The 12,622-nt window shown below is 45.1% G+C and overlaps 2 long non-coding RNA genes across 2 annotated transcripts in view; one reads left to right on the top strand and one right to left on the bottom strand.

The window, feature by feature from the left end:
• LOC310754355 overlaps positions 1-12,622 on the bottom strand; it is a 94,645-nt gene that overhangs the window by 81,701 nt on the left and 322 nt on the right. Inside the window, exon 2 of the long non-coding RNA XR_014543743.1 lies at positions 11,974-12,085. This is a non-coding gene — a long non-coding RNA (uncharacterized lncRNA). The remainder of the gene's footprint in view (positions 1-11,973; positions 12,086-12,622) is intronic.
• LOC310754410 lies at positions 3,892-8,802 on the top strand. Its single transcript, XR_014543813.1, has 2 exons — positions 3,892-4,357; positions 8,628-8,802. It is a non-coding gene; the product is annotated as an uncharacterized lncRNA (long non-coding RNA).

Here is a 12,622-nt window from a genome sequence, read left to right as displayed (position 1 = left end):
GGTGATAAAAGAAAGTTGGCCTTTTGAAAGAGAGAACTTTAGAAAACTAGGAATATTGTAAGCACAGCAGAGACCAATCCTTTTTCCACATGCAACACAGACTTTTCTCTTTGTTCTGGCCTCATCTGCACCATACATCTGAAGCAATATCAAACCACTTTAAGCAGCCATGGCTTTTCCCATCTAAAGAACCCTCGGAACTGAAGTTTGTTAGAGTTCCGAGAATTGTTAGGAGGCAATTCTATTCCCCAGAGTCCTTGGGAAGGGGAATTGGTTGTTAAACCACTATGGAAATTTGTATTTCTGTGAGGGGAATAGGGGCCTCCTATCAATGCTCAGCACCCTTAACAAACTACAGTACCCGTTATTCTTTGAGGAAAGCCATGACTGATTACAATGGTTTCATCATACTTTGAACATATATTGTAGATGGGGCCTTCATAAAAGAGAGAGAAAATCACACAGAGCTCACAGATACCAATTTGCACATATAGGACCTTGCCACACAGTCCTGGTTCACAAACACATGCGTTCCTTGCCCAATGACTTCCATGTATGAATGAGTCACATCACTATATAACATTACAGAAAGAATTTTCACATTGTTCAGGGAACCAGGCAGAGGGCCTTCTCGGTAGTGCCACCCACCCTGTGGAATGCAGTCCCATCAGATATCAAGGAGATAAACAACTATAATACTTTCAGAAGACATCTGAAGGCAGTCTGTACAGGAAAGTTTTTAATGGTTGGTGTTTTATTGTGTTTTTAATATTTTGTTAGGAGCCACCCAGAGTAGGGCATATTATTATTATTATTATTATTATTATTATTATTATTATTATTATCAATGGTTTCAGAGGAAATGCTCCTTGCTGGCTTGTTTTTTCAATATGGATTCAGGTCACAACTGCAAGATACATTTAAAGGACATGGCTTCCCCCAAAGAATCCTGGGAACTGGATGCTGGGTATTACCTGTGAATGATAAACTACCGTTCCCAGGATCCTTTGGGGGAAACTAAGTGCCTTAAATGTGTGGCAGATGTTTATTGTGGATGTGACTTCAGTTCTCACATTCAGCTGTCAGGCATCAAGATCAAGCTCACATGTGTGTATGTTGCCCCTTCACTACTACAGGGTCAAAATAGTGGGTTGCGTGTAGGAATGAGCAATCTGATCAAACTTCATAAAAGATTAGGTAAAGGTAAAGGGACCCCTGACCATTAGGTCCAGTCGTGACCGACTCTGGGGTTGCGGCGCTCATCTCGCTTTATTGGCCGAGGGAGCCGGCGTACAGCTTCCGGGTCATGTGGCCAGCATGACTAAGCCACTTCTGGCAAACTAGAGCAGTGCACGGAAACACCGTTTACCTTCCCGCCAGAGCGGTACCTATTTATGTACTTGCACTTTGACGTGCTTTCAAACTGCTAGGTTGGCAGGAGCAGAGACCGAGCAATAGGAGCTAACCACATTGCGGGGATTTGAACCGCCAACCTTCTGATCGGCAAGTCCTAGGCTCTGTGGTTTAACCCACAGCACCACCTGTGTCCCTTTCATAAAAGATTACATTTCTTCAAAAACAAAGCTTTGTTTTAACTGATCCATTTCACGCCCTCAAGTTATGTATATGCCCTCATAAACATAGGTGCGTAAATACATGGAACACACCATCTAGTTAGCCATCTGTGAATGTTTGGGTAAAATATGTGGAGTCCATAGTACCTTTCTCTTTCTCACAGAGTTCTGTGATCCACCCCCGCTCTTAGAGATAAAGGGTTTTTGGATCACCTGCGACTAAACTTTGTCACGTCTCAGGCCTGAAGTCCACTGGGTGACCTTGGACCAGTCACTGTCTCTTCACCCTAACCTACTTCATTGGCTTGCTTGAGGATCAAATGCCTTGAACTCTGTGGCGGAAAAATAATTTCATTCATTCAGTCAGTCATTCATTCATTGGAAAGGCAGCTCTGCCAACGACACTCACTCTGTCTGGCTCATAAGTCCTCCTAGCTCGAATTAATCCCTGGAAGAAATAACAAAAGGAAGCGTCCAAGAGCAAAGAAGTACCTAGAAGAGATCCAAAATGAGTAGATATCCTATGGGTCTCTTTCCTAAAAAGCCGACCCACGCGCTGGTCCACCTGGCTATGAAGCGGAGAATGCCGATTTACAGTACCCAGCTCCTAAACTCCTTTTGGGGGGACGAAATGCAACCTCTGTCTCCCAGCGAACACCCCAAGCCTTGAAAACCCCACTGGTTTTCATTTGCAAGTTAAGTGAAGCGTATTTAAGATTCCTTGCACAACACCCTGGATCATGCACCCATTTCCCTGAAAGGTGCCTACTGCCTATCGCTAGAAGGGCTAATCTTAAAACCGGTAAAAAGTAATTCCTTCCAGCAAAGCTGATTCTGGCTGTGGGTGTGCGCATGTAACGTAGCAATCGGCTTCGGTAGAATTTGTAGCGGAATTGAATTGGAATAGCACTTTTTCCTAAGGTGTTTCGAATGGCTCGACCATCAGTTTTTTTAAAAACAACAACAAGAGTTTCAAGTTTAACTGGCTTTCCACTGTGTCTCCCCATCTCTTGTCTCAATGAGATTGTAAGCTCCTAGGGACAGAGGTCCCTTAAAGCGCCGCATACATTGATATAACATAACAATAACATTTACTTCTCTTATCTCGATTCCTCTTCCCACCCAAGTAAAAGTAAAATCCTAAACGGAGGAGAGAACAGGAGAAAGGAAGAAAGCATTCCCCCCCCCCCCGCATAAACTTTCTAAAAATGCAAAATAAAAACAAAAGCTTTATAATCTCCTTCCACAAGTGAAGGGGATACACCTATCCCGCTTCTAAAACAAAAACAAACAAACTTGCTGTTCTCAGACCCTACTAAGAGCACAGTTTAGGTCCCTACTACGCAAGGCAAGGAAAGGACTGGAGGTGTGAGACTGGAACAACTAGGAGAAGCCAATTTACTCCTTTAAAACTGGATAATTCGATCAAAATGTGTCTGACAGATCAACCACCCAGCTCACATTCAAAGTAATTGCCTGTGCAGCCGCCCGACACTCTCGCGTGTTTACTCGGGAAGAAGTCCCGCTGAGTTCAATGGAGTTACTATTAAGTACGAAAGAGGATATAGCGACGCTCTTTCAGAGTTCCACTGAATCCCAGTGAACGAGGATGGGTTTAAAAAGATACCCAGCCCATCACCAACTAAAAGATTGCAACCCTAAACGCCCTAAACCCATATTAATTCGGAAGCAAGACCCACTGGCTTTACTTCCAGCTAAAACTGTGCATAGGATGCCGGCCTTACTTGAAAGTAAGTCCTTTTGACTAGAAAAAGACCTATTTTATTATCAATAAGCATCACATCATCCAGGTGAATGTGCATAGTTTTTCCAATCCTAAATACACTCATACGGCAATCCTATTTATGTCTGCTCAGAAGGAAATCCAGTGGGGTTTACTTCCAGGTAAGTGGATATAGGATTGCATTTAAAACTGACTTACACCTCTTAGGCTACATTCTTATGCGCGCTGAATCCCACTGAAGTTGACAGCCAAGTAAGTGGGCGTAAGATTGCATCTAAAATGGACTTAGGCATCCTAGGCTACAATCCTATAAACGCCCAGCTGGGGGAAAATGCCAATGAAATCAGCAGAAGTCACTTCTTAGATATATTTTATGAGTAGGTGAAGTATCCTATACATTTTATAGGAAAGCCCTGTTAGGACGGCCAACTCCGTGAATTTAGAGACCCTTTCTTCTGAGCAAGCATGTTTAGGATCGCTCTTTAAGTGTGTGCTCTTGTAAAAGGTGGGGGGGGGGGTGCGTCATGCCTTCCCCTTTACCATTAGTTTCCTCTAACACCCTTTTTGATCTGAAATATTTCCACCTTTCTCTAGGGCTGCCTGTCCGTGCAATCCAGGAATGCCATCCCCCCCCCCCAAAAAACCTGTATAAGACTATGGAACACGTTCAGGCTTCTAGATGCGGCACGATAAGCATGCAAGGATCGTTGTATTGTTAAATTATGCGTACAATGACATGAGGTTCGAAAATAGATGATAGATACTCGTCGAGTCTTCTTTTTACACACACATGCGAGAGAGAGAGAGAGAATACATGTATATTCGGATGCTACAGTTTAAGACAACAGATATTTGATGGCAAAGAGACAGACTAGCGAGATCTCCGCAGGTGTAGCGAGCTACCATAACCGCTCAAGGGCTAAACTGGCTTCCTAACAGGAGTTTACTACAAATCACGAGGGCAACACTCAACGGCGAAAGAAAGTGTGTTTGGGGGGAAGGGAAGAGAGACTAGTGAGCGCCCGGTCCAGGACACCAGGTAAGTGCTACCGAGAGGTGAAGCTTACAAACTACATCCACCCCTTTCTTTCTTTCTTGCCCCTCCCCCCCAATTTTGCTTTTCGGTGGGTATGAAAAGAGCACACCGTCACTTGGATTGGGGTGGGGTGGGAGCGGACTGGAAAATGACACCAGGTTCTAGATTTTAAGGAGAGTTTGAATATCCCTTGTATCTAGAAAAACACCTGCAGAAGGAAAGGAGCAGATCCACAGCAGGAAAAAGAAAAGAAAGAAGCAAGTCATGTCCCTGGAGGGAAGGAAGGGTTTAGTAGAGAGTGAGGAAGGTGACGAGCTTGGGCAGATGGTTAGAGGTGTCGGTCATGTCTCTCAAGAAAAAAAGCCCATCATGTTGTCCCCAGCCTAGGCAAAGTGGCTAGTTGATTTTGAGGCAAGGAAAGACAGTTCTTTTGCCCACCCGTGGCACAAACTTCGCTTTCTCTTTAGTGGCTTCGCTGATGCCCTGCTCTCCCCCTCTTTCAATAAAATAAAATTAAAAATAGGTTGGATTTAAATGGACTGGTGGGTGCTTTGGGGCCGCAATTCCAAGCCCCACCAGTGAGACGAACTTAAGTGAAAACTCTCGCGATGTGCGTTGTATACTGAATGCTAGTGGTTGTGGTGAAGCCCTGCTCGATCGGATCTAATCGATCATCCTGTTCAGGGACCAGCCAGGCAGCCAACAACTTCAATGTGAAGGAGACAGTCGTCCCACCCCGCCACCATCTACTAATGAGAATGACTGCTACTGAATCTGGTGTAACTCTCCAACGATCTGACTTCACCCACGAAGGCGCATTCTTCCATTGTCCATTGAGCCAGACAGATGCCATCCAATTGCCACTGACAAACGGATACAGACCCCCTTTTTTTTACAGCTCGCACAAAAGTACACGGAACACCCTCTTCGAATTAAAACACACAGTCTCGCGAGAACAAGGAACAGCGATTTTATATTTTACGTAAAGAAGTCGCTAGTCCTCATGGTGACAGGGTGGAAAATATTTAAAAGTAGAACCACCTTGAGGAAGGTGGAGCCATATCACATCCCGGCAGGAGGCCTAAATCGGTGGAACGCTCAGGCCCCGCCCATTCAAAGAGGACCATTAATTTGGAGAGCTGCTATCTTCCAAACTGTGAGACAACATGGCAAAAGGGGAGCCCTGAATGGAACTTTGCGTTTTTGTCTGTTCCGTTCATCAAGCTTTTGTTTGAGATCTGCCGCCTCTTCCAGCGCTGAAGACCCATTGTCTTGATTTGTGCTCGAGAAAATCCTCCCCACCCCGCGCGCGCGCGCGCCCCGCTTCTCCTCCCCTTTCGGTTCATACACATAGTCTCCCCCTATTGCAATTGTAGGATTATTTATTTTTAAAACTCAACACAGGGGCGGGGAGAAAAGCTTAAACATTTCCCTTAAGTAAAGAGGAGGTTGTGTTAGCTCAACAAGGCTCCAATCCTAAACACAGTTCTTGAAAGCACACACCCTACACAATACTGCGAGGTTTACAGTACATCCGAATAAATGTAAATCTACTCTTTAGAAATTAGTCATTTGCATGGAAGCTACTTTCATTGGAACCAATATATCACTATTTTCTGAGACTATGTATTTGGAAGGTATAATTCGTATGCATGACAGACACACTTCTTCCTCTATTTTACGCACACTGTTGTTGTTGTCGTTGTTGTTGCTAATTTGTTAAGGTACCCAAAGGGGAGATTTTTAGAAACCATGTTGGTAAACGAGTCCCTTTATGGATATAAATCCGGGGTCTACTAATGTTCTGCAGCCTCTGTACCCTTATTCAGGACTAAGTCCATAATTCTGAACATGACGAAGGGTACTGCGGACTTGAGTGCGACACAGCTGAAGACGAGGGGCCCCGAAGTCACCCCTTTCGGGGAGATGGGAATTATTTTTTGCCTCTTCTTTAAAAAAATCCTGGCAAGGCTACACTGAAGAACCAACTCTGACTACAGTAGTCACTTCCTGAGCGCTTTTACAAATGCAACTTACTCCGTGTACATATTAGAAAGCAAATTGCACTAGAAATAAGATGTAGTTCAGTAACATTTTAGTAATACCTAGAGATGGATACGGGGGACAGGAGTTGAATTCTTCTAAACACAATTTACCGTCCAAGGGCTCAGCTGTGGACCCCTGAAATGTTTCAGACGGCTGTCCAGTTCCCACGACCAGATGCTTCTGAACTTGGATGTTAAGGAAGGAACCAGGACTAAGGCTGGTCGATTGTTGGAATTCATCTATGACCTTATAAAGTAGCTTTCCCCCAACCTCCCTATTTTTATTTTTATTTTAAAGTATTTATTTATTTAATTATACACTGAAGAGGCTGGTAAAATGTGTTGAAGAAAGAACGAACGAACTTGGGTTTCTAAAGCTGGTCAAGCGAGTAAATTAACAGCATCCGATTCAATGAGCGACCAAATCGAACTGTTTGTGGAAGCCACCCCTCTCTCCAATTCGCTCATACACGCGAATGATCCTTCGGACTACACACATGCACCCCCATTTTCAGGGTGAAATAAATAAATAACTCCCCCAGCCAACGAATTAAATCCGCTAGAGCAAGTCCCATTTGAAAACAAACCACAACCTCCGCGCCTCTCCTCAAGTACACAGCAACATCCAAACTTTTCAGGTGGGAACACAGATAGGTACACACAGGAGATGAACCAAGTGGAAGCAAACTCGTTTTGCAGTACGTGTGTGTGTCTGTGTGCGCGCGCGCAATGAGGTGGGGCAGAAATAAACTGGCGGGTCGAGGGCGGAATTTTAGGGAGGGCGGTGAGCAGATTAGATTCTATCTTATTTACCTTGCAGTATCTTCTGCCAAGGTGAGGAGATACAACAACAGCCACTATAGCAACAATAACAATAATATCAAAATGATGACTCCCTCTTCCAGTATCCGGAACGCAGAATCAGCTCATGTCTGGGCATACAACCAAACGCCATCGAGGTTAGAAGTGATTGGGAGGGACAAGCGCCCCCCAAACAAGAAGCTGGACCCCTCCCCTCCCCCCCCCACACGTTTGCTCACCCCAACACATTGTTGGACTTGTATAATTAACATCCACTGCTATTTTTCCTTCGGAGCTCTTTACACCTGTGACAAAACTCGCCCACCCAGAAATATACTTTGCCTCTTCTGTTGCCAGTGGGAAGTGGGGGGGGGGGGAGGGATATTGCCAAAGATTCCTGGAAGGGGTTAATCTTTCTTTGAACGCGTTGCCCCACACTCTACCTTCCCTTCTCCGCCGCCCCCTGCTCTTCCTCCGCTGCTGCATCTGAGTCTAGAGGAGTAAAATGCAAGGTGCCTCTCCCCCCCCCGCCCCCAAAACAGCAGAGACTAAAAAGTATTGGGGGGAGAAAGGGGGGGAAGAAAGCATTTTTTTGCTAATTGGCAAAAAAATCTTTCTCTAATGCACCTCCAATTCTTCTTCTCCTTTTCTCTCTCTTCTCTCTCTTTCTCCCCCCCCCAACTCTGGTTTCGTTTTAAAACCTTGCTTTCGCTTGTTGCAGGGAGAGTACCGGGGTTGGAGCGTGGCTAACCTTTCTAGCCCTGTGGAAAGTGCGGGACAACAAGAAAACAAAAACAAACCTCTCTCCCCTGTTTAAGAAACAGTTAAACACTCTCACTCTTTCTCGCAGCCTCCTTCCCCAGCCTCCTTTTGGCTGTCCCTTTTCCATGCTCTTATTTTCCCGGTGGGTTCTGTCTCTCAAACACACTCACATTCACACACAGACACAGAAAATCACACACTTGTTTCCCACCAAGCGTCTCTTCACAAGTCCCAGCCTTGCCTCTAAAGCGAACTTGGGCGAAAAGGTGAAATTTTCTTTATAGAGGTCGCGACCTCGCCTCGCTGCCTACCGCTCGCAGCTTCATGCTGTATTAAGCACAGTCAAAACTGCACCATTGGAAGTGGGGGGGGGACCCCTTCCCCTCCGCCCTCAACAACATCCCGCGCCTCCGCTCTTGGAATTGAGTAGTATCTGGAAAAGTTGCAACTAAATACCACCACCAAAATCTCAGCATTTGCAAGGAAGGGGTATTGGGGGGGGGGAGAGAGAGGCGGCGAGGGTCGTCTGTGCGTGTGTCCCACCTCCTTAGGAAGAGAGAGGGAGAGAGGTTCGAGGGACTCGAGAGAGATGATATCTCCCACAATTGTGTGGCTTATAATTATATTGCAATCTGTTACTCTCAGTATCTGTCTCTCTTCCGCAGGAGAGAAAAACACAGCATGAGAGAGAGCGCCTCTGGGGTCATCGATCACACAAGTTCAACGGCTGCAATCCTAAACACACCCCGGGTAAGAGTGTGTAACACAACAGGCCTTTCTCTGGAGTAAAGACGCAGAGGATTGCAGCCTTAAGACTGCGAGGAATTGTTTTTTGCATTATGAACCGCCTCCGGTGATTTGCAGTAAATATATAACTCGCACACGCGCACGCAGACACCCCCCGCAGACACTCGCTCACAGTAGTAACAATAAGGGATTTGCTATCTGATAAAAAATCCGTGGTGCTGGACCGCATGTTAAACCTCCATCGCTGGGCACCCATCTACAATATGATCAAGATCCCTTTAGACTGCTCCTTTCAAGTAAATGTGCATAGGATCGCGTTCTAAAAGTCATACACACCTCCAGGAGAGGTGAGCGACGAAAAAGAATGGAAACCTCAGTTCCAGCCTATTCGGATTTACTCAGAAGTAAGTCTGAGAAGTAAGCATGGTCAGGACCGCAAGTTTTACGCAGCAGTCCTAAAGACTCTTAACTTGGGAGTGAGGCCCGCTGAATTCAGTGGAATTGCGCGATCAAGCTTCGTGACCGCCTCGCTAGCTGGCAACTTGTCTTCCAATCCGATATACTCCTTTCCCCAAGCAAGAATATTACGCACCTTTAAAAAGCAAGACGGAAGTGTGTGCTTAAGGCGGGGGGGGGGGGTGTCCCAGCAACAGTGCGAGCTGAGAATTTGTTTGTTTGTTTGTTTGTTTGTTTAACTTGGACTGTCAAGTGTGTGTGTGTTTGGAGCAAGCGAGAGGGAGCCAGAAGAGGACTTTATTTTACAGACACCTCTTCACTTTCAACACAAACAAACAAATAATCATATAAACAAACAGAAACCGGCTCTCTCTTTCTCTCTCTCTCTCTCTGGTTCGCTCTCTTCTATAGCAACTTCTCTTTTGCCTCCCAACAAGATGGGATATTTCTTTCTTCTTTTTTCCCTAGAGCTATTCTTACTCGGGCTTTATCCCTGCCATGAAGTGACCGAAGCGGGGTTGGGTGGGGGAGGGGAGGGGGAGGGGGGAGAGGGATTAGATATGAAAATAAAGTTATTTCTGGTTGGCGGTGGGCCGCGGTGCGTGGGGGGGGGGGGGAGTCCGAGAAGCCCAACGGGCTTTAAAAAGAAGACAACGTTCGTATTAACAATTATGATGGCAATAATAACAACAACACAGATTTGATTCCTTTTCATTCCTCCTTTTTTTAAAAAACCTCTCTCTCTCTCTCTCTCTCTCTCTCTCTCTCTCTCTGGAGTCTATGGGGGGGGGAGGGAAAAAATAAGTGACAAATTCTTGCAACAGTTACTCTGCGTGTCCTTAAAAAGTAAAACTCTCTCATGTTCAGACGGGGTCGGGTCTATTGAATGAGGTCCTTTTATTCTGCATGGGGCGATGGATTTGCGGCTCCGCTCTCGCCTTTATGCTTCTCTCTATGGAAACCTGGATCATGGGGAGAAATATGCGGAGCTGAATAGAGCCGAGCAGCAGAAAGGAGCGCCTGAGAGCAGCATCTGTTACACTCGGGAAGTTAGACTGACAGGAAAGCGCTAAAGAAACCCTCTCAAGCAGATTAGGAGGCAAAAGCGAGAGGGGAGGGGAGGGGTGCAACTCCAAGCGGATAAAAAACACTCCAGAAAGAGAAAGTGTGGAGGCGGAGGGGGTGGGGTGGGGAGAGAGAGAGAGAGAGAGAGAGAGAGAGAGAGAGAGAGAGAGAGAGAGAGAGAAACCAAAGGATATCTTCCCATTAATCTGAGGCAGAACATGATACTGTATGATGCCGGCACATTTTTATTTTTTAACATTATTTGTTATATTTGTCTAAACAAAGCCATTTTCTGAGCTTCATTTCACCAGGCCTGTTTTTTCTCTCCCCACTTTTAAAGCTTGGTCAGAAAGTGCGCTCCTAGCCAAGTTCATTTGGAAGTTCTAGTGAGGAGGGAAGAAAAAGATAATCGATCCGTCCTCCTCCTCCCCGCCCCCCCGGCGATCCCCAAACAAGTCAAGGAGGTAAAGGCTTCTAGTGGGTTTCCTGGTTGCCTCACTTAGACCTCTCCAGCATCCTTTAAAATGAGTTAGTTTGGGAGTAAGGAGCAGGTCCCCTACCCCCGCGCGCGTGCTGTCAAAAGATTGACCTTCCAAGTCAATTGGTATGGGTGGTGGTGGAAGAGAAACTAGTCTACCCTAGGCGCGCTTACTCAGAAGTAAATCCCTGCGGGGTTCAATACTGCTTTTCCTCCCAAGCAAGCTTGCAGCCTAACAGAACAAGCACATGTAGTCTCTCTCCCTCTCTCTCTCTCTCTCTCTCTCTCTCTCTCTCTGTCCCCTCTATTGTGTTCGGTTACATTTACTCCCTTAGTGTTGCAGCGGACATCATCCTCAGTTTGCAACAGTGCTGCTTAACTGTGTTGGGGATCGGGGTTGGTAATAGCTAACTGCTTTACGATTCCCTCCTCTTCTTGTAAAGGCACCCTAAAACGATGAAAGTTTGGTTTAAAAATCGTACAAAAGAGAGGGCGAAGGTTGTTTTGTGTTTGGTTAGGTTTGGTTCCAGTTTCACTTATTTAGCTTTCTAAATAGACCATCAGAAATAGAGTGGATCCGATTTTCAATATGGTATTAGGCTGGCTGGGTTTCATTCCTGCCTTTCTACAGATTCTCCCACCCACCCCACCCCCCCGCGCGCAAAAAATCTGGCCCTTTCTGTCTTTTCAAATTATTCTCCCACCCCAGTGGGGAGAATAGTCTTGCTTTTACAGCTACACACACATACACACCCCATTTCTTGCAGATTATTTTACGGATCCAGCAAGGACCACAGTCTACCACGCGAGGAAATAAGTGGACCCTCAATTGCCAGTAACTGTACTTTTCCCAAAAATTGCTTCCACGCTTCAAAGAAGAAGGAGAAAAGACTGTCGAAACCAAAACGGCAGATCCTCTTCACCACAGTACCGTCTCCCAGTACCCCCTCCCAGCAATCAGGAACATGCTTTTTAAAAAAAATAAAAATAAAAATGGAAGTTTCCCAACTTCCTCAATATATTTAAACCTATGCAACTTTTATTTCAAACTTTAACCAAAAAAAGTATGAAAGCGAACAAATCTTGCATTCAGATTTCCTATCCATTGATCTAGACTTGGAAACTGCTGAAAAATGACCAGTAGCTGTTTTATCCTATATTTTAAAAACGGAAAAGGAAAAGGTGCAGCTCAAATGAGAGGGAGGGAGGGAGGGAGAGAAGGATAGGATAGAGAGAGAGAGATGTGGAAGGAAAAAAAAGCTCACCTTGTTTAGGGCGATATTTTCATTTTCTTGAATTTTTCTCCAGATCTGTCTTCCTAGAGAACTTAATGCCTTAATGACTTTCGGGTAGCTGCAAGCCCTTCTTTTATTTCTGCTAAATATATGAAAATGTATGCAAATTTAAATCAAGCTTAACCTAGGAGCTCCTGCAATATATTTAATGGAATTTCAAACCAATAAGGGAACTGTGATGCAGCGTTCTGTAAGTGCAAATATAATTATGCAGCTAGGTTACCTCCGAAATTATGCACGGAAAGGTCATTAAAAAAAAAACTTCGGAGATCCTTGTTCTTTTCTTTTCGAATGTATTAGGGTTTAATTTTCTCAGCTGGAGTACTGCAACAAAATCTAAACGCTCCGATTTCTGCTCTCCAGCTAAAACATTTGCAGGAGGAACACACAACAGACTGTATTGTTGCTATTGTTGTTGTTATCATTGTTATTATTGACATAATAGACTGAAAAGGAACATTAAGGGGAGAAAGAGCAGCAACCTTCCATCCCCCCCTTTATTTCTCATTGTTTCCCCTACTTATGCTTTGACATTCCTCCTTATTACCTAAAGCCACGTTTTCAGGAATAAGCTTATAAAACAGACAGCAATACCTTACAGCTTTATGTCAAAGGTAAG

The sequence above is a fragment of the Podarcis filfolensis genome (genome assembly GCF_964270895.1).
Source record: "Podarcis filfolensis genome assembly, chromosome: Z".
NCBI classification, from domain to species: Eukaryota; Metazoa; Chordata; class Lepidosauria; order Squamata; family Lacertidae; genus Podarcis; species Podarcis filfolensis.
Note: the sequence above shows the minus strand (reverse complement) of the source record. Positions and strands in the feature narration are given on the sequence as shown.